Raw genomic sequence first — 22,373 nt, forward strand, 5'->3', positions numbered from 1 at the left:
TTTGCGCTTATCTTTTTTCAAGTTAAAAGGCATGACATCTACTGAAAACAGTTCCTGAGGTTTAAAAGTATACATCTGAAAAGAGATGGAATACTTTGTCTAAATTCTACATTTGTCTTAATATGCAGTTACATGTTGTCAGTTTACCCACCCGCAATGATTGCTAGCACACACTGCAGACTCCAGTTGTTTTTGTCTCTTACTTTTATTCATATATGTAAAAAATATCTTTTTAATAAATTTATAAGATATTAACTACAGATGATATATAACAAGGTTATCAGCTCAATTTTCTTGCAATCAGTTCAGTGACTGATTATGCAGCTGTTTCTGTGCAATGAAAGAAGTAAACAAACCATACCCCATAATATACAGATGGAATAAAATTAAGAGAGGAAGCTACATTGAGGCTCAATTATTGAATTACTGGGGGTTTTTGTTGACTGCAACTTTTCAGTTGGTATTTTCAAAATGGTTTTACTAAGTTTTAGCTATTTATAGTGTGTTTTGTTTTTTTTTTAAACCAGCAATAGTTAAGCCTCCAAAGTCTAATCCCCTTAAACAAAGCTTGTGCAAAGTTACAGAAAGTTTCAGAAAATGTATGTTTGAGCAGTGAAGTAATTTTCTGGCAGAAAGTCCCAATTAATTGATATATTCCAATATCTTTTTAGAATAAAAAGCTTTATTTAAGAGGTAAATTAAGTTGAAGCCTTGTAGATTTAAATATGGCTATGTTAAATGAATGGTGCTACTAAAGTGCCTGCATTTTAATTATTCTGGGCTTAGTGCTGTGCACGGCCATGAAATGGATGTATGGAACATACAGTGTAGATTTTGGAAGGGACAAGGAGAATTAATTCTGTAATTCCAGAGTATGACACCTTAGTACAGATGGACATATGATAGCAATTAAGTTTACTTTCCTGCAGATTTTCAGATCTGTTCTATCAATGGTCATAACTTTTTTTTTTTTTTTTTTTAAGAAGGACTATTTTAAACTGGTCAAAAATGGTTCCTGTTTTGCTTTAGTTGAGCCTGGATCTTTCACAAGGAAAGAGTATATAAAAATTCAGACTAATCCTTTTGGGGAGGAGATATCTTATATCTTTTTTTACTCCATGTGGAATCTGTTTCATAGAGATGATGATCATGTTAACTTCCGTTGCATATCTCCATGGTGATCTCTGAGAAATATGGTTGGAGTGCAAATGTATATTTATGTGGAAAGGGTGTCTTTCCGTATCAAAACCAGGTGAAACTGCATTGAATTCCATAGAGTCACACTAATTCACCCCATCTTTGTGTCTGCCTTTACTTTTCATCTTGAGCAGTGATATGTGTATATATAGTTCTTGTTCCCTAAACTGTGAAGACTAGTAGTGTAGCGATATTATATGGCATATTAATATTAAATAATTTGGAGATGATGACTTTGGAAATATTAACCTCATTGTAATGTAGATTTTTGCAGAAATTTTTTATGGGAACAGATTAATTATATTTAGTTCCTGGCATGGATCATGATGATTCTAAGTATCAGTGAATTTAGATTAATTCAGTCCAATGAAAGAACTAACTTGTGACGTTACTGTATGATCATTCTGTGTTGAGGTGTCATAAGAAAATAAAATATTCCATTTTGGAGTTTCAATTCATCCTTGAGTTGACTCCTCAGTCCCTCTCTTGCCTTTACTATTACTTTTGTTATATAAAGATCTCTGCACAGCAGTGGTGAGGCCACATCTGGAGTGCTGTTTCCAGGTCTGGGCTCCCCAGTACAAGACATTGACTTACTGGAGTGAGTCCAGCAAAGGGCCATGAAGAGAGTTAAGGGACTGGAGCATCTTTCATGGGAGGAGAGGCTGAGAAAGCTGACACTGTTCAATCTGGAGAAAAGAAGGCTCAGAGGGAGTTTATCAATGTCTTTAAATAGCTGATGGGATTGAATGAAGAAAAGGGACGCAGACTCTTCTCAGTAATGCCCAGTGGCAGGACAAGAGGTAATGGGCACAAATTAAAACCTGTGAAATTCCATCAGAATACAAAAAAAGAATTTTTTACTGTCGGAAGGATCAAACACTGAAATAGGGAAACCAAAGCGATTGTAGAGCCTCTGTTTGTGAAGACATTCAAAATCTAGGTGGTCACCTTGAGCAGAGTGTTGGACTAGATGATCTCAGGAGGTCCCTTCCCACCTCGGCCATTCTGTGATTCTGTGAGGAGGAGGAGTTGGAGGTGACATCCCTTAAGTATCTGTTCTACTTTATTTATGTGGTGTCTTTTCACAATTATGGATCTGTAGGTAGCTTATTGTAATGAAGCTGGATGATTTTCACCTCTGGAATAAGTCACATTTGGTCTTTCTTATTACCTTAATCAGCAAAAAATACATATACTATTTTAACCTGCCCCTGTGATCATCTAAGGATTAATCTGACATCACATAACTAATTTAATGCAATTTCACATTAACATTCCTGAAACTTACCATGATAAATTGGAAGCTTTTTTTCCTGTTTGCATCTCTAAATTGATAAGCCCTTTCATCTTATGTACAGTTGTTCATACGAACTGAGATCTGTTGGAAGGTCTGACTTCCTTCTTTGAGCAGTGCCGTTGATTCATGGGCTTTAGTGGTGTGTGAACAGGATGCCACTTATGTCACCATCTCTAAGACACAATCCAACACTGTCAGGCTTTCATAGTTTGGTGGGTATCAGTTGTTGATACTGAGGATGCTTAAAGCTATGCAGAAACCTCCTGAAGGACTAAGCAAAGAGTTTCGTATCTGGTAACCCATTCCATAGTACTCAAGGCCTATTGTAAAAAGAAGAATGTTATTGTAAAAATTCAATGGGGTGTGTTGCAAATTTAACAGGCGTTTGAGTAGCTGATTTGGTAGACCAGTAAGTTCATCAGAGTATCTGCGTTTTAATTGATGGAGTTGTATGGCACAAACCCACATGAGGGAGAGCTCTCAGGCCATACAGGGAAACCACGGGCTGTTTGAATCTTGAAGGTCTCCTTTGTTTGTATCAGGTAGGGGAAGTTTTATTAACAGCTGATAACAACTGCAAAGTGCACTCATCTGCTATTTTTTTAATCAAAATACTGGTTTGAAAATTATTACTTATTGTTATTTTTCTGGTTTTATGTTATCATCTGCTTTGCTGGTAAAGAACAGACAGGCAAGTTTACAGCCTGGTTAGTAGGCATTTCCAACATCACTCATTACTTATGACGCTAGAGTTAAGTATTCTTAATTTCAGATCAATTTCAGATCAGCCTCAGAATATGAGAAGGATTTTTAAAAATGAATGAAAATTACTTGTTTCAGTTGAAAGGAGAGTCTGTTGAATTAATCCTGATTAATCACGAAATTCTTCCTGTTTTCAAGGGGGAGATTTCTTAGTTCCATTCCCCGTGCCGGGATTTCCACAGCATCAAATTGAATTCTAGAACTTCCTTATTTTGCCTGCAGAGTGTAGCGCAGTAAGGTATCCCTTCTTTGTCGAGTCTTAGATATGTTTGCTCAGACAGGAATATTTTGAATGAGGAATAGTTCAAAATGCTTCATTCATCTTCAGAGATAAAATTGGCATGCAAATGTAAAACACTGTCAAGGAGAAGAAGAGCAAACCTTGTTGTAGGGGACCATTGTAATCTGCGGTTGAATTGCTTTTGTTAAGTTCTTCTCAACTGCCAGATACTTTCTAGGGAAAAAAAAGCCTGGTGTTTATATTATATAGACTCCACCTTGTTTCATGACAATGTAAGACAGATCCAACCATCGAATACTGTCCAGGCTTTCATGACAAAACTACATTGCAGGTGTTTCGGTTTTTTCATTGGTTTTGTTTTTGTCCCTCATGAACCTTAGATATTTCTATAGCCTTCAGTACATGTAGTTTGAGAACGAGTGTTAAGCTCACCTCTGTGGGTGATGATTATTGGGTATTATGCTGTGGCTCTGACTCTCTGAAAGATCTGCGCTACTAGAAGAGTTTGTGATTTGTGGGTAATAGATCTCTTCTTTGCACTGAGTCTGAAAATTTTGTCTTGGCTTCTGCTTTTATATTCCTTTTGTAATACATAAACATGGTGTTTTAAAGAAAAGAAATCAAAGGAAGAAAACCTCTCTTATTCCATTTACAGAAAATCCTTCTGAATCTCAACTTTAGGTTGCTTAAAATGTTTTTTCCAGTCCTTCTTACTCTTTGGGAATCCCCAGAATACGTAATCATGAAACAGTTTAAAGAGAAATATCTCTGAGCAAGAGACACAACAGCTTATTTCCCACCCTTGTGTGACATGATCCGTGTACTACAGGATCCAAGCACATTTCTGTGGCTTCCACCTGTTGTAATGAACTACAGGCAAACCTCACTTTCTGGACTGAGCCGTAAATCTGTAGCGTAGCGCCGTGGTAGCCTCGCTGACAGGCAGATGGTCAGACCCACCCCAAAGTATTGGCAGCCTTCTAGGTGGAAAGCAAATGACATTCTCATTAGACAAAGAGGTGTGTTTACTTCTTTGTGAAATAATAGTAGTTACTGTCTTATCTGGATGCAGAATTGAGTGAAAGTGCAGTGAAAGGATCGGTAAAAGCATGTTAGGAAATGTTTATGGGGGGGCTCCTGAAGGCAGGAGCCTTCAGGTTCGGTGCCTGTAGTGTGAATAAGGAACTATTTTGAAAGAACTCCAGTAGGTGTCTTGCCAGATGTAATGGAATTTGAGGCACTAGCACATTGTCCACAGCACCGTGCCACAGATTGGGGTTCCTGACTCCTTTATTAATGGAACAACCTGAACCTCGAGCACCTGTTCCGAAAGACCCTCTCCCTCCATATTTCATGGGGTTGTTGTGCCCTTCAGGTGTCATAAATAAGATGGACATCAAAGCTGATATAAAACATGTGAATTCGAAAAATTAAAATACATGTATCCGCTAAACTGATTGCATTCCATTACAGTTGCAAGAGTTGGAGGTTGGCTTTTCAGGTAGACAATATAGTAAGTGTTGCTATGATCAAACTAAAAAGTAATTGCTCAGCTTAGGAAAAATTTAAATGGCTCTAATATCCAATGTTATTTTAACAAAATAACAAACTAATGTTTATACATGTAGGGCTACATTAGACTGGTGGAAATGGTGTTGATTCTTTTGTGTGGTAATTTTGTATACTTAGTAATTCACTTGCATTAATTAATATCACTTGGAGAGTCACACCCCTGTTCCATCTTTAGGTGCATGCATATTCCAGTTACATTTGAGCCCCAAATAACTAAGAGTATGGAAATGGAAACCAAGTTTTGAAAATCAGGACCTTGCTTCTAGTGCCCCTTGCTTTAAATAAAAAAAAAAGTCTGTTCCTGTCCCAGATATTTACACTTGATATCCACCTATTTCATCTCTAATGAATTATTCATGCATGTATATGTGAATACTGTATATAAGCCATTTCATTAGAGAAAGAGAGCTTCTGAGTTCTGGAGCATATACCAATGTCTCCTCCTCAGGTGTTTCTTTGATATGCCAGAACATCTTTCTACTGAAATCTTAATCCAAAGTTTCTACAGTGAAATGAGTTTTTATGCAGTTTCCAATCACCATCAGAGAGAGCTTTTTCATGATCCCTGTTTCTTCTGCTACCAACGGTATTTCATGTTTCATATATAATTTTTTTTTTCTTTCCTGGCTGATTTCTATTAAAATCTGTTTATTGTTTCAGAAATTCATTTTGAAGTGGCATATTGCATTCCTGCATCTCTAAGCCCTCTGCCCTTCTTCTTAGTCTGGGCTTTAAAGCGGGGAGGAGGAAGAAATAGGGAGAGTTTTTTTCTTTCTGAGGGTGTCAAGCCTCAGGAGTATCCCAGCTGCACGGTCATGGGGGGGAAGCACGTTCGGGTAGTGCTGCTGCCTTGTAACAACCAGTCAGAAGCAGCATTGAGGGGGTATGGAGCGACCAAACTACTGAGGTTCCATTCCTGAGTCTTTTATAGTGCAGTTGTTGATACCAGCAAAGTGCTTTTCACACCTTCAGTTTGAATATTGCTCACTGGTTCGTTGCTCATCCAGTCACCGAGCTGCTCCCTCCGGCTTCATATCTCCTCTCTCCTGGCCCTCCTGTCCTCCTTCCCTCCCTCTCACCAGCCTTCCCAGCCCTGACCTTCCTAATTCTTGCTCCAGATTTCTCTTCAATACTTTGTCTCTATCCAGATACTCCTGCACGTATCACACCATCCCCATTTTCCTTAGCTCTGTGTTTCCTCTTAAAGATTTGATTCAACAGCAGAATGAGCCTTGTGTGTTTGTGGTCATGAAAACGTTTACCCAGTAACCCACCCAACCTTGTCCAGTAGTGTTCAACGTCTGTTCCCTCAGCTCTCTGGCCCTCTGCATTTGTGTGTGTTGTCTCAAACGCAGGATATAGATTTTTTGAATATATTCATATATTTGCAAATACAAAAAGTGCTTACCATAAAGTAAGAAAATGGTAAATTTTCATTATTTAAGTCCTGTCCTCTCATTGCTTCAGAGTACCAAAAAAAAAAAAAAAATACTTTTCCAACTACTTTTTTTGAAGAGACGAGAAAAACTTATTTTATAGAGTTTTTCACAGTCTATGCAGTATTTTAAGAGCTTTTCTGTTAAAAGCTTATCTTTTGGGTGGTCAGCACCTTTCAACAGGAATTCCAATAAAATGAGTGCTTATCTTTCACCTCAGTAGGTTTGGGATTATACCATTAATGCAGAAAATAAGGAATTTCCAATCTGTTCGGTAATACAGATTTGCTAAGGTATGGTAGGAAAAATAGTGATCCAAATTTGGCCATTTTGTCCCCTGTTCTGGGAGCAGTCCCAGGTTGTTTTAACGTTCACTGAGGTGCAGGAATTCATTGTTGTACCACATCTCATGGGACAGCTCAACTTCAGTCGTGTTAGCAACTGGCATCTGGTTGAAGTAAGTTTGTTTAAGACTAATTTTTGGATGAGCAAAACTTTGCAATAACTTCTTAAAGATACTTTATGTAATAGAAAAATAGTTTTAAGATTGTAGATTTTTATTCCATGCTAGAATTATGGAAACATTTTGTTTCAGACACCAGAAACTTTATGCGCGAGTACCTCCCATGTGCTTTCCAGACAAATAATCATATAGGCTGAAATCTGTATATGTTTTAACAAATACCTTGCACCTGTCATAGAATACCTGTGAATAATATTAATGTATTAATTATAAATGGAACTTGGAAGATAACTTTTAAAATATTATTCTAAAAGCACTGTATTGGACCACCTCTACTGTGTAGACTGTACTACAGGAAATAACTTCTTACTGAATCACTGAAAACAGCATTTCAGCATAATCTTCTTTGGTGCTGACCCTCTTTCTTTAAGGTATTTACTAGTATAAGATGATGTTTATTGATGAATGTAGTTATTGTAGCTTATTTCTAAGTCTGTAGCAAAGCTTTTGAAGACTTACTGTCGTAATGAAAATGTGAAGATTTCAAGTCAAGCTATGTGGTTATATTTTTTGGTCTCAAGTTACAATACCTGCTTCCTTCCATTTTGTAATTTTTTTAGCGTCCGGGAACAAGTTTCCCACCTGTAATAACATTTTGGAGTTTGTTGTCCAGTTCTGAGCAGGTAAGACAAATAAAGGGAAGAAAGAGAAAAATAAAAAGTAGTTTTTGTTTCTAGCATTCTGAGTAAACTCTCATTTACAAAACCTTGGTTTGGCAAAGGGATAATAGAAAAAGCCACCCGTTTGTCTTTCCTCCATATATATATATACACATATATATATATATATATGTAGGTATTCTCTTTCCTCATTTGCACGACGCTCTCAGCCACCATGCTGAGGTGTCACTGAGAGATGTCAGAATTGTGTCTAACATACTCTGGTTGTCTTTTTAAGTCCAGACAACCCATTGCAATAGGTGGACAAAGAATGTGAAGTCATACCTTTAGCAAGGAGATGTTTATCTTGTGTTGACCAGAGAAACTCTCTCAATCAAGTTTCATATTCTCCATGAGAAAAATGAGTTGTAGAGAACTTGTCCAAAAAGTTTCAGGTAATTGGAAACTGCTGGTTAGTCTTTCATGAGTAGAATTCAAATCCTGATATATTGTCCCTAGACACTCTTCTTTTTTTGCCCATTATTTCTTCTCTTCCTCCTGTTTTATACCACAACCACTTCTTTTGAACTTTCACGAAGTGAAATGAATTGATTCCAAGTGATACTGGCTTGGCAATCACAGTCAGTCTGTTACAACCTTTAAAAGAACACCACTGAACAGAATTACAAGTCCACCCTTTGACCTTCAAATACATTAACGCCCTGCTAATTTAATGTCTTCATTTGGTGATTTCATTGTCCACAGAACGTAGGTTGTATAATGCATAAAAAAATTAGACTTTGATGAGTTATTATTTTGGGTGCCTTAAGTAACAACACGATTTTCAGTAGTTTTTAACAGATTTTTTCACTACATGGGCACGGCTGAATTTGCACAGCATGAGGTCTTGTTGGGCAAAGACTCTTTGTATACAACTTACATCAAGGAGAAAAGTTGATGAGCTTAGACTTGACAAAACAAAATACACCCTAAGTTTTTTTTTATATTTTTTGTTTGAAGCCTTCTACCTCTGCTTCCTGTCAGGCTAACACTGTTTTCCTCCAATTGCGCTACAGAACAAAGTTTAACATTAAAAAATTTATTTGTATTGAACATACTTTTCTAGGTAAAGTCAATATCAAAAAGGTTTTCATGGTAGATCATCTTTCAAGTGCAGTATTTTGCCCTTTTACAACTTAGGACTGAAGAGTTATAGTTACACAAATACCTTTTATTTTTCTGGTAGAAATACGGGGGCAGAAAAGCTCAAACTTCTGTCCTGAAGTGAGACACAGAAGCAGATGATTGGAAAACATTCTCTCCCTGGTATGGGACTGGCTGAAGAGGAGCTTACCTAGATATTGTTTCTTCATCTAGTTTAAGTCATACCATAATGTTTTATGCTAGTGATTTCACTACCCTGCTTATAAAATGTATTTTCTCTTGTAATTTCTGGTATTTATAGTCCAAAAAATTATAAAATTGTTGCATGTGCAAACATGCAACTTTGGTGAGCACTGAACTTTATAGAAACTTAGTTCAGTCTCAGTTGAAATGTCCAGTTGTGTCATATGTGTCAGGTGAGGACATAACCTGTGATTTATGCAAGTAATACTAGCCATCCAAGTCTCTATTTTTAAATCAAAACTTTGTTGTCTTTCAGTTGTATTTTGTTTGTACTGTCTCGCTCTTAAACAATGAGGCTTGTCTTGGCCTAACAGCCCACAGTATGAATTTTACTTGATTACTAAGTAGATGTATACACTGTAAAATTGAAATGTATGCCATTCTTACAGAAAGAGTCAGGAGCTGAATGTAGGAAGCTCTTTGCTGTTTAGCTCGATTTCATGTCAGCCTGAGTTCAGCTGCTGATCTGCGGTACCAGTCTTCTTTCTGAACTAGCACAATAATTTTCTTTGGGTTGTTACAGCCTTGTTTTGAGAAACTACTGCTAGTTATTTGCTACCAGCTGTTGTAAGGAACTGTAGACCCACAAAATTGTTGTTCATGGCTTTTTAAACCACAAATTTATATCAGTGTATCATAGGCCACTTAGACACATCTGTCTGTTCCTGTTTCTCTACATCTTCTCTTGGCTCAAGAGTACCTTCTTGTTTTCCATGTAGTAACTTATCTAGTTCAATGGAGGATCCTTCTACAGATTCTGTGATTGTGTTCCATATTTTGCCAACTCTTCCCTCACTACTAATTTCCAGCATCAGCTGTGTATCACTTTGTGGTTGTTTTTCTGCCAATTTCTGTAAAATTTTACATGAAATTTTATACTCTTGGCCTAATCATCACAATTGTAATAAATGCTCAGGGTTGTAAACATGCCCAGTTATTGGCAGAGCGTAAATATTTACATGTTGAACTGCAGTTGTGTGTGCGTTCATGTGCATTCTGGGGAAGAGAGGTTGTTTGCAAGATAAGAACTTGTTTCCGTGAGCGAGGTCAAGCTCAGTGTAACGATGCCTCAGCCTAGGTATCATGAGTAGCTAATTGTTGTGGTTTGCATTTTTGTGAAATAAATCACACAATTTACATTACGTATCTTGCAAAGATAAACATTGGTGCAAAAGTAATCTCTTACATCTGCTTGGCTGGGCTCTACTAGGATGAACTTTTCCAGATTTTATGGCCTCTGTGACTCTCTAAATGTGAAGATTTTGGAGAGTGTTCATGTATTTGGGGATTTGGTTCCTGTTTAGCTCTTGCAGGATCTAGACAGACAACATGCCAAACAGTTAGATGAAGAGGATTGTTCAGTCCTTGCTTTTTTCACTTTTTCACCTAGATGCAGTAATTCGATGGTTTTATTACATGTGTCTTGAAAGTATTAATCTGATTTTTATAATTGAGCATTGTAAGATTTCCATGTGTTGAATGTCTTGGCACTTGACTGCTACAATAATTGCCTGGAATGTCATCTTGAGAAGTTTTATGAAAATGACTGATTATATTCGCTTTACTCCGTATGTAAGTGCTTTTGCCGTTTCAGTGCCGTATTTTTCAGTCGTGAAATATCAAGTAGAGAAATGTTAAGAAAGAAATATAGATACCACATTAACTTATTTTTTCATTATTTTAATTTTTAAAGTTTGACTGCTTTCAGTTTTATGCTGAGGATGTATTTTACTTCCAGTATAGACACTATGATATTTTCTTAAATGAGTTTAAAATGGTGAGTCAGAGTTTTGCTCAAATGTTAATGCGTCAAGTGGAGGGGTTTTTATTGCATACACTATAAAATATTCTACATAACAAAAATTCAAGCATCAGCATAAGCTTTATAAATGTAATGTACTAGATTAAGTATTTACCATAAGTATTTATAATGGAATAAATATTAACACTGTACCTAATTTTTGTCATTCCAGTTCAGTGTGCTGAAAAGTTATTGTCTTAATTATATTAGATTTTAAATAACCCACCAGATGCAGAAACAAATATATTACTTTCTTGGACTGGTTCACGGTGAGTTAAGTAAGTGAGCAAGTCTGCTCTGCTGTTTTAAGTTCATATAAAAATGGGACAGGATGAAACTTAATTCAGTAAAAAAATATTCAGGATTTAGGATTAAATGTAATAAGTTATGGAGCTGCAGTTAGGATGTATTGTCTTTTTCTGAATTAAGCAGGTAAGGAACCTAAATCAGATGGAAGAAAGAGGTACTTGATTATAGATCTGCTTTACCATTTTCTGAAGTAATTGTAGGCACTTAACTGTCTTTGGAGAAAACACTTCTAAAATTCTGGGCCACATAAATGGAAATGACACTAAATCTGTGGAGTAAATTTGTCATTTGTAAATGTAAAATATGTTTGGGTAAACTTTACTGTTTTCTCTATGTTGATGAGATTTTTTTTTTTTTTTAGTTGTTTTATTCAGCTACTAAATGACGAGATAATGTTTTCAACCTCCTTCTTCCAGGAAAGTTGCTTCAAATTGAAAATTTTTAAAAAATCAATCACATAATAAATAAGAAGAATATTCCGTAAGCTACACAGCCCTTAAAGAAACATATGGGGTTATGGAGTATCCTCCTGACTACCCAGAAAGGACAAAATTGAGTTTGAAATGTTTTCTTTTGGTGGAAATTGCCACGTTCTAATGGCTATGCAAACAGAGTGAGTGTTTCATTAAGAAAATAGTTTAAACTGGTAGTTAAAAATAAGATTGACTGCAGTTAGTAATTGCAGGTTTTTAGTTCTAAATTAAATCAAATGTGTATTTCTGTATGTTTGCAAAGAGCGATGCTTACTATTTTACTTCATTTTCTTCTTAGATACATAGTTATTTGCATAATCAAATTTCTTAAAACATTTTAAAAACAGACCATTTGTAACAAACAAGACCTTTTATTCATCTGTAGTGCTCTGCATAACACACTTGCACCATTATATGTACATTTTGTCTGGGAACTGCTATGTTTTGGGAGCAAATGAATGTTTGAATATTTGCCTTGTAAATTTATGAAATTTGAAGCAAAATTTTAATACGGGCAGGTAAAATATTGAATTAACACTAGAAATAGGTTTATATTGTCTCCTGTTGTGTTGAGTCTTTGCTTGCTCAAATACTTGAAGAAAGGTATTGTTGCCAAAACCAGATGAGCCAAATTTTCACTCCTATCTACAGTACGGATCTGGAGTCTGAGTATTAACAGTTCGGTACAATTTGTGGACTGTCAGTCTTTCTGTTACAGCTTATTCATGTATACAGTAACATTTTCTGCTTTGCATAATGATGAAAAGATCTTGAACTGTAAAGTTCTGCAAATGTGCTGAGTATTATTAAAGTTTCATAGCATCCTTATTTGCCATTTCAAATGCTTGCCAGTAGCGTGGACACTGTGCCTTGTAACTTCTATATTTTGATATATGACGTTAATTACCATTTGTTATAATGGGGTATCTGGCTGCAAAAATACCTGTGTGGGCTTGGTATTTCCTGAAATTTATTTCCTTCCCAGTCATTTTCCAGGAGCACACTAGAGCTTCATTGATGTTTGCCTGTGTAAATTACCAGGAGACTAATTGCTCACTTCTGATTTTTCTTTGGATGTGTGTATGCTTGAGTAACAAACTATAAATCAGAAGAAAACTTAGCGTTATTTTACAAGGGCCTATTCCTTTGATTCATTGAAGGCAGCAGGAAAGTTTCTCTTGATTTTGCTGGAGATCACGTTGGAAAGAATGAGATATAAGAAAAATCAGAAAGCCCACAACTGTTCTTTGGCTCCTTTTCTTATGAGCTTTAATTTAATTTGGTAAAATATGCCGATGTCCGCGTGATATTGGATATCCTCTAAAGTGGATTCATTTTTGGTGTTGGGAAATAACACCATGAATGACCATTCTGTACTTGGGAGATATTCAGAACTGAAGATATTGTTCATGACACCAGTACTTCTAGATTAATATAAGGTTTTGAGTATTTGAAAATAATTTGAAAATGATCCAAGTAGACTCTGTTCTTAACTTGTAATGTTTTGGGGTTTTTATATCGTGTCAAATACAGTGCTTTCTTATCTCCAAAGATTAAATTTGCCCATTTTGCCTATGTAATATTTATATATGGACAGGAAATAGAAGTCAGTATCCAGATTTGTTGACCCCTGAGATATAATATTGACCTCAGTGAGTATTAACTTCTCAGATCAATAAATGCTGTTATTGACCTCAAAGAAAAATCAATACCAGCTTGTTAATTTGCAAACTATGACTGCAAGAAAATGGTACACATTTTGTTCTTTATTATCACCTATTTATATCTGTATTTTAACGCCTTCAGTATTTCCACCTAGAGATCATCATGTCAAAACATTTCAATCCCAGCTGTTAGAAGGTTGGGGAGACAGGCATTATACACTATGGAATAATTGATGAGAAGTACATGTTATTTCCCATATCTCATGAAAATAATACCCTGAACAGTTGTATATCACCTGTGTTGTTTTCCTTTTTTGGGTAGTCCAGTTCACTTCATTTGTTTTTCTCCAGTGCGCTTCATCAAAACATGGCATGAAAGTACTATATTTTAGCTGCCAAAAGAACATTTCTACATGAATAATAAGGGGGATGAAAGACTGACTACTGGAAACGAGGAGACTGAAAGTGATCACTATAAAAATCATAATTAATATACAGTAGATTTTTCCTATTTGCATGAGGATGACAGTTTTCTAGGCAAGAATCTGCTCTGCAGCAGGCTGAAATATAACTCTGTGACTATATAACAAAGAAAAAAGTTTTAAATGACAAAGTATTGGTGGAGAGGTGTTGTTTTGTATCATAGCAGGTTTTGTATATAAACACTGAAGTGTCAGGTTTTACATAGTTTGAAATGCCTAAAAAATGCCTATTGCCGAAATTCATATGTCATAACAGTTCTTCTGCATATATATCACTTTGATATTTAAACTTAAAAACCTCATAAATGATTTAATATTACTTTGGCCTTGTTATGATCTGACTGCCAAAAAAGGCAGAGGCTGATTTTTTTTATCTGGTCTGGAGAGTTGTGTTTTCATTCACAGAAGACAAAGCACAAGTCTGTCAGCCTTTTACAGTCATTAATTCTGTCTGATACATCTCCAGTGATCTTGGCAAACTGATTGCTACGTTTAGAAACTTTTCCTTCATTAAATGACAGCGTGAGAGGTATTCGCATGGAAAAATAAGGCAATAGTTTAATTTTTGCAATAACTGAAGTGGCTGCAGGTTCTTTTGCTGATTTGATGGTTTTGCCCTCCCAGAACTTTGTTTGTGCACCCATGTTATCCTCTCCAGAGACGGAGTCATGATATTATACTCATTCTGTAGATAGGCAGATCAGAGCATAATGAGGTTAAATTTAAAAGAAATTAAAAAAAAGGCAGCACCAAGCTAGATTATTCTCTGAGGTTCAGACAAATGATGCTGGCGAAGGTCTGGAAAGATGTTTGTGGTGATTATGCAGTCTTTTCTGTCTTAGAGAAGTCCTGAATGGTCCTTATATCTATAAGTCTATCTAGAAATCCCAGGTAGTAGGAACAGTTTTCCTGCTTGATATTTGAGCCACCTTTGAGTAATGGTGGAAAGTTCATAGTCCCACTACAGGAGCAGAGAGATCATATCAGTCTTATATTTTAAAATTACCTCTTTTCAGCCTACAGGTTGGACCCAGACATTCAAAGTGCCAAATTGTCCATGGTCTGGCAGAACTTTAGTAGCAGAACTGGGAATAAAGTCTGGGGTGACCAGACAAACTCTTGAGTAAGTGTGAGCTAAATGTGGCTCCTAGACTCTGCAGAACACTTCTTTTTCAGTGTATAAGTTACCTTGTCTGCTGAGGAACACTGTGCTACAGTGTCTGGATCTCAGGATTACAGAAGATATTGCTGGTGTCAGTTCTCATGGTGCCTTAATGGCTGTGTGGCACATGGTGAATTCTCTGCTCTGGAAGCATTGTCTTTAAAGTGTACTTGAGTTCAGGAGAAAACCTTATGAATTCAACCTTCCAGTCCTCTGCTATGAACATCCAATGCTTTGTTTTCCCTTTTAATATTCTCTGTAATCACTAGAACTTTTTAATTAGCTGATGAGAAGCTCTAAAGACTGCTACTAAGTCTAATTTAACCAAAAGAGAAGGAAATATAGTATAATCCACAATGTTATAATTTTGTAAAAGTCTTGTTCATAATCCAGCGTATGTGGTACGTCAGAAGGAGTTTAGTTTATAAGTATAAAATCACTGAATTTGACTTCTCAATAGATGTCACTGATGGCAGAGTTACTGATTTCCATAATTGAACCGTTTTGAGATTCTGCACTAGTGGTCAGTGGGGCACAGGCTAGTAATGTTATGAGATGAGATGTTCTGCTTAGCCTCTTTGTGAATTACTTTTACTCTCCCCTCTACTTTTACTTGCTTTATTAAGGGAATTTTCCATTTACTTCCTATTTTGGGAAAAAGTCTCTACGTTATTAAAGTATATAAAATATTTGATGCCATAAAATGGATCTATTTTAGTTTGATAAACTAGAAATATGCTGCACTGTGAGGGTCATAGCTTATAATACATACTGTTAGTACTTTTTCATTTTTCTATATTAGGAGATTAGTGAAAAATAAGCTCTATCAATTAAGTTTTATTGCGAAATTATCTTCAGATGTACAGCAGTGAAGATGATATTGAGTGATAACACTAGAGTGGATTTTGTATAAAGCAATTACAGCTTGAAAACTGCAATCTGAATGAAAATATTGCTCAGGGTTTTTTTGTAATCTAGCATTAATACCAAAAAACTCTTCCTTTAGAAAGTGCTTAAATTACCTCTATTAAACACAAGACATTCCTAAGCTGTTCATGTGTGCTATTGACTGAAAAATACTTTACTGATACCTGGTTTCGCTGCTCATGCTTTGGCAAATCTGTAAAGTACATATAAGCGTATAGTTCCACCTCTTAAGATGATTCTCTGTTTATAATATTACCATGTTTTCCTGAAGATATTACTTTGTTTATATGAATATCAGTATTCTTAATTCAGAAATTATTTTATGTAGGCACACTTTGATCCTATGAAATTCTTTGCATTATTAAAAGCAATGATTTACCCTGAGAGCATAGGCAAGTCTTTGTCACAGTATGGTGTATGTAATACATAGAGCCACATATGTTTCCTTCACGTGTTATTCTGGAGTTAAAAGTGCACTGAGCTTTGCAAAATGAATTTCAAGAACTTCAGAAGGGAATTGTTTAATTCTGTTCATAATGAGTGAAATCTGTCTGAATGCTCAAATCATTCCTATCGCAGTGTTCCATTCTGCCATCCCACCTTTGGTGGGACAGGAAGCCCCTCAAAACACAGAAAGGACTTTGTTGATTTAGAAAAACAAATTAAATTGTTCAAGAGCTGCAAAGCAGTTCAGTCCCTGATTATGGCATAGGGAGTTTTGCATGTAGCATTCACTACTTGTTTTGGAATAGCATACTTCAAAATGTTTTATTGAGTTCATGTCCAAGAGAAGTAGCTCTGTAAAACGCCCAATTGGGAATAAACGGAACAGTACCTTAAGAAGGGTCAAATAATTTTGGAAGTGTATGAGTTGTGCTCCATTGTTTCATTGTGGATAAACAGCTTGTGGCACTGACCAAATCTCTGGTGATGCCAGCTTGAATCAAGACAATTGAGTGAAGTGGTTACAGGTTTCCATCCTTTCAAATTGATCAAATTGAAATAGCCCATTAGGAATTGATTTAAATCAGTGTAAATGAATAAGTCTTAGTCCTGGGCCTTGAGGCTTTGGCTACTGAAAGTTCACTTGAAGCTGGACATATACCAGCTCCACAGGCCATCAACTTTATTAGTGTGGAGATAAGCTGATTAGATCTTGTCAATCAAAGGTGCCAATATCTCAATTGAGTGTCTCTCCCAGTCTTTCTCTCCTTCTTTGTTGCCCGCTTCAATGCCTTGGAAAAAAAAAAAAAAAGGAGAGAGAGAGAGAGCGCACAAGGAAGAGAGAGATGTGTGGTATGCGTCCCCCTGGTTGTCACCAAGCAGGGTGCAAGGCTACTGTGATGATGTGATGAGTATATTAAAGAGGACATCAATTTGTTTTAAAGTGTTTTGATTTTTTATGGTGGCATTAAGAGAGAGAACATTGTGGTTGCAGCTTTACTAGAAAGCAAAGAGTTCTAGAAGGGAGGGGAAAAAAAAAAAAAAGTGTTTCTTTGAAACCTACCGGGTCTTTGAGTCTTGCTGTGCCAATGGGCGCTTAACTGCTCCTGTAACTGGCATACTCTGATCCACCACCAGCTTAGGTACTATTCTTCTCTCCAAATTATTCATTTATATAAAATTGAAAGATTTGTGGATGTTTAATCCTTGCAGAAATAATTTTAAATATTTTTTTTAATGTAGCCTGTTTGGGAAATGTTTGGTTATACCAATAACGAGCATGATATATTCTAGCAGTCTGGGAAATTACAGCATGATTTAAGGTCAGGTTAGAACATATACAGTGACCCTTTCTCTGAAAATGAAGCTATGCATGCCCTGAATAAATACATGCAGGTATTTGCATCTCTGCTTCGTAGAGGAAAAACCAGATACACAGAACATCAGCTGTAAAAATCTAATAGTGCAGTGTTTCAGCTTTGGGCTTCATCATATAGTTAAAGATGGTATAGAGGAAAACTGGGCTTTTGTTCTTCACATCTGAAGTTTGCTCACACCATGCCTCCCTCATACTTCAAATGCAAACAACAGAAGCCCGTCCTTTTCTTCCATCACCCTACACTCACCACCCAATGAAGGCTGGAGCTACAGTGCTGCAGAACTACATTGCCACACTGGATTATCTCTTTATCAGTTATTCTTCACTCCACTGTATCAATTTTCCACTAACCAATCAGACACTCCTCTTAGAAAAGAGTGTTTGACTATTTCTTCTAGATAAATGTATTTATAGCTACACCGATCCACACAAGCAACTCACGTGCTCCATGTCTTGGGGACAGAAAGGGAATTACTTGCTCCTTCCAGGACAAGTGTGTTCCCTCTAGTTAATGCTGCTGTTTGGGGGCATTCCAGGGAAAAAAAATCTAGTATTTGTGTGAAGATCTTAATTATTCACTTGCGTACTGGAGTTCAGATATAACTTTGTTTTACATTACGAATTGCAACACCATGTGTTTGCATCAAATGGAAAGATGCTCTTTTCCAATCTCACCTTTGTTTCCTGACAATCATTTTTGCCAGCTCCCTGTTCAGTCTGCGTGCGGAGGAGAACTTAGTAGCCAACTAAAGCACAAGGAGGATATCACAACAGTCAGCTGGCTGCATTGTTCAACTAGGAGTTTTCTTTTGCCACTCCCCCAAAAAACGAAAAAAGTTCCAAGCAGGTTTAAAGACATCTCCATGGAAAGAAATTGTAGGGGAGAATAGCCTTAGTGCCTTATTGTAACTAATTAGAATTCCTCTGTGTTTAGATGGGGTTGCTGAGCTGGATGATTTTTTTCCTGTTTAATACACTGTTAACAGCTCTTATGCTGCAGTTACAGTCAATCGGAAGCAAATGTTTTTTGAGAAGTTATTGAAGGAAATCTATCTAGCAGACCACTAACCACATGACGCACCTTTTTCCTCCAGCTACTTCCCATCTCTAAATCACTAACTCATTGTTTAAAATGTCTTTTTGAAGGCTAAAAAGAAATGTATTGGAGTTCCAACTTGCTCTTTGATTGATCTGCCTTACCTTCATTAGTCGTATTTTTTCAGACTGATACTTGCTTCTAATGCAGTCGTCTGAAAACCCATTGTTTTACGGGGTGCTTGGAACTGTGCAGCATAGAACTGAATCAACAGTACAAAACCCATGGTGGTAATATTTGATAGCAACCCAGTATTTCGTGATAGACTAGATAGTATGTTCATGACTTCTGAAATAACTCATTCATTATTAAAAATACGGTGTGGTTAACTTGATATTACAGACAGATGGAACATATGTTTTGTCTTGGCAATTCTGCAAGTCTTAAATAACATTTTTATCTTTTCATTCAGTCAAGTAGCAAGCGGAGGAGCTGAGCTTCATCTTGATGGCTGGGTCTAACGTAGTTTTATTGCTGTGTTTATTTCAGCAGGCCCTTCAGTTAATGCTTAAATTCAGCTTAATATAAGGCCATAGATGACAGTAAACAAAATTTCTAGAAAGATGCGTTAGTGAAATAAACAGGGATTTTTGGCAAGTTTTTACTTCGGGGCTACAACTGCTACTGAAGTTATTTGAAGTTTGCATCATATGTGTTCTGTACTCAGGGATGAGTGTGCCTAATGAAAATTATATATGCTTGTAAACATCCTCCCATTGTTATTTAATAAAAGCAAATCTAGAACATTGCCGGAAGGATTTGTATGTTAAGGCTCTCTTTGACAGCAAATTTGGAATGTTCTTATTGAAAGTTCTTAAAAGTCATTTAAGGAGGGTCTGTGACTTGGAGGCCACCATCTTGAGGGAATGGTTTCAATGTAGGGACTCACTTTTGGACATAAATAAAAAGCTGCAGTGCTTAGGTTGTTGGGTTTTTTTCCTTTGGAAGTTTTATTGTTAAACAACCAATACACCCATTTTGCTCATGGCAATCTTACGGTTCAGATGTGAAAGTGTGAAAATATCTTCATCAGTACACTCTTTTTCCATTGTGTTTGCTACTTTTGGGGTATTTTTTTGGGGGGGGGGGGGTTGGTTTTTTTTTTAGAAAGAAGACTTTTTATCACTGATTATTTCATAGTCAGCTAATGAATGTGTTTCAGTGAGTAATGTAAAGTAAGACAATAAGAACTGGAATTAATTACTCTGTGTACATGTACTCCATGTACTCTCTTCACAAAGTTCCCCAAGCCATCTTCTAGAGATAATATTTACTTCCTATGTATGTGCTGATTAGTTTATATATTGCACATCTGATACTTGAGGACAGGATAAAGGTATCCTCTGTGAACTATCAAACACAGAAGCAAAGATGTTTTAGTATTAAAAAAAAAATTAAATTAATATTTGTTTTATGTTCTTGCTTGGAGGTTAGTCCATCTTCAGGCATTAGAGGGCCACAGGCATCCATTTTCCCTGTTTATCCTGCAACTTGCCAGTTTTCTAACCAGGGAGAAATGTAAGTGAATTTTGGAAAGTAAAGTTACGATTGCCTAAGCTTCCTTTTCAGAAGAGTCTCAGTTTTAATGAATTTGACAGAAAATTAATTCAAAAAAAGTCCTCATTTTTTAAAAGCATATTTTTGAATTGTGAATTAATGCAACTCTTCTGCTTTTAGAACAACATTCAGATCTCTTTGATCTCTACATTTTGGGAATTCTTATTAGCTTAAACACAATTACTTTCAGGAAAAGTCCTACGAGGAGGGAGGATTTTTCTTAAATGGAAAAAAAAAAAAAGAAAACAAAAAAGGGAGAGAGAGAGAGGAAAAATCTTTTCCTGTTTCTTCCCTGAGGCTGAACTGTTTATCACTCCATCCTTGTTCGATAGAAGTGAATTTTATAATAAAATTTTCCCTAATCGGGCTCTGTCAGTGAGGTGTCTTATCGTGGGGAGGAAAATGACACCGATCCTATCGAAAAACAGAGACGATGTCACAGTGTCCCCAATCACAGCTACTCAGCTTCCATATCTACCTTCTCCACAAACACCAAGCACTGCTTTTTCATAAGAACATCAAAACCTAGCGAAGTCATTAAAATTGCACCCGCGTAGAGTTGCAGGGATCAGCCGCACTAGCGCAAAATGGGATGTGGGAAAACAGACTCTCTAAATGTGCTAATTCCATTGTCACGTGTTTACGGCTTAATTTTAATCAGTTAAAAAAGCCACACATTGCAATAAATTGGCATTATCTTCTGTGACACCAGAGGACACAGTTGGTTCAAGGATTTAGAGGGTCGCTGGCAACAGTATATAGTGTTACAGACAAAGTATTTTTACGCTTGAACTACGGTAGCTAAGGTGCAATCCCCAGTTAAGACGGCAAACAAAGACTATAACCCACACAGTACTAAGTTCAACATGCAGACCACCTTCAGCCTGGAGACAGGGTAGAATGCTAAACTGAATATTGCTGAAGAACATTTTCTAATTTAATAGTTAAAGGTAATTTGTTGGCCACTCTAACTGAGGTTGCAATTCAGTCGTGTTCTCTTATGTGTCCTGTACCACAGTGAAGAAAGATCTGTTGGAAAAAATCCCTTTGCTGTATTTGCATTCCTTTTCTAAACTGATGGTGCTTGTTTACATTGTGCCATTAGATTTCTTCCTCAAAACTATGCATTGCATTTTCTGTTCCTCTGCTCACGGAAATGTAGGTAAATCAGCCAACGCGAACTGAAATGTGATAGTCGTAATGCTGCTGCTTCCAATGAAAGGTTTATGGAAAGTTTAAGTTTTCTAATTAGGTGGTATCACAGGTCACATGAGAATTGTACATGGTATCCGTCTCTACTCCTCCCATTTTCTTTCTTTTCCTTCCCCCCTCCCCCTTAGACTTTTTCTTTCACTTGAATATGGCTGATCAAAATGTTTATAAGCAGCAGGAGAATTATTTTCTGTAAAGCAGTATCATCTAACTAATAAACATCCATTTCAATAAAATCGTGTCTATAAAAGTTGTCTACTTTTATTTCAACGGATCAAACATGAAAAATGTGTGTGACCAGTTTAATTCTAGAATGAGCAAACAGAAGGCAACCAAAGAAACAGTTGGGGCAGGAATTTAACTTTTACTGAATAAACAGCTCCTTTTAGGATGTGAGCACGTCCATAGCCGAACACGAATGGCTGTTTGAAACGGCCCTAAAGAGCACTGCTAAGTAAGTACACAAAGTCATTACTGAGAAAAACAAGATGTGTTTATTGTCAGATGCAGGTCATCACTCTGCTGTTTCCAACATTTGATATTTGGGCTTGGACAATTTAGTGCCAAGTGTGTAGTATACCATTTCCGTGCATTCTAAGCCCTACAAGCTCGTCAAAAATAAACACGAAAATGGCCAAAGAAGCTATTAACAATCAACGATGAACAGCATTAGCAAATAAAGTGAAATTAGTATATGGAACTCTTGCATAGAAAGAAGTAGGATCACTTGACCTATTTGGAAACAAACCTGCAAAACTGTTTTAGGTGAAAAACAAAGGGACGTTATCTGAGCTTGAGTTAAATCCAGGATTTTTTCATTAGTTGCATGTT

General features: G+C 36.5%; 1 protein-coding gene across 4 annotated transcripts in view; it reads left to right on the top strand.

Moving 5' to 3' along the window:
• Positions 1-22,373, top strand: part of VTI1A (vesicle transport through interaction with t-SNAREs 1A) — a 279,979-nt gene that overhangs the window by 75,803 nt on the left and 181,803 nt on the right. The window lies entirely within an intron of this gene.

The sequence above is a fragment of the Numenius arquata genome, chromosome 15 (assembly GCF_964106895.1).
Source record: "Numenius arquata chromosome 15, bNumArq3.hap1.1, whole genome shotgun sequence".
NCBI classification, from domain to species: Eukaryota; Metazoa; Chordata; class Aves; order Charadriiformes; family Scolopacidae; genus Numenius; species Numenius arquata.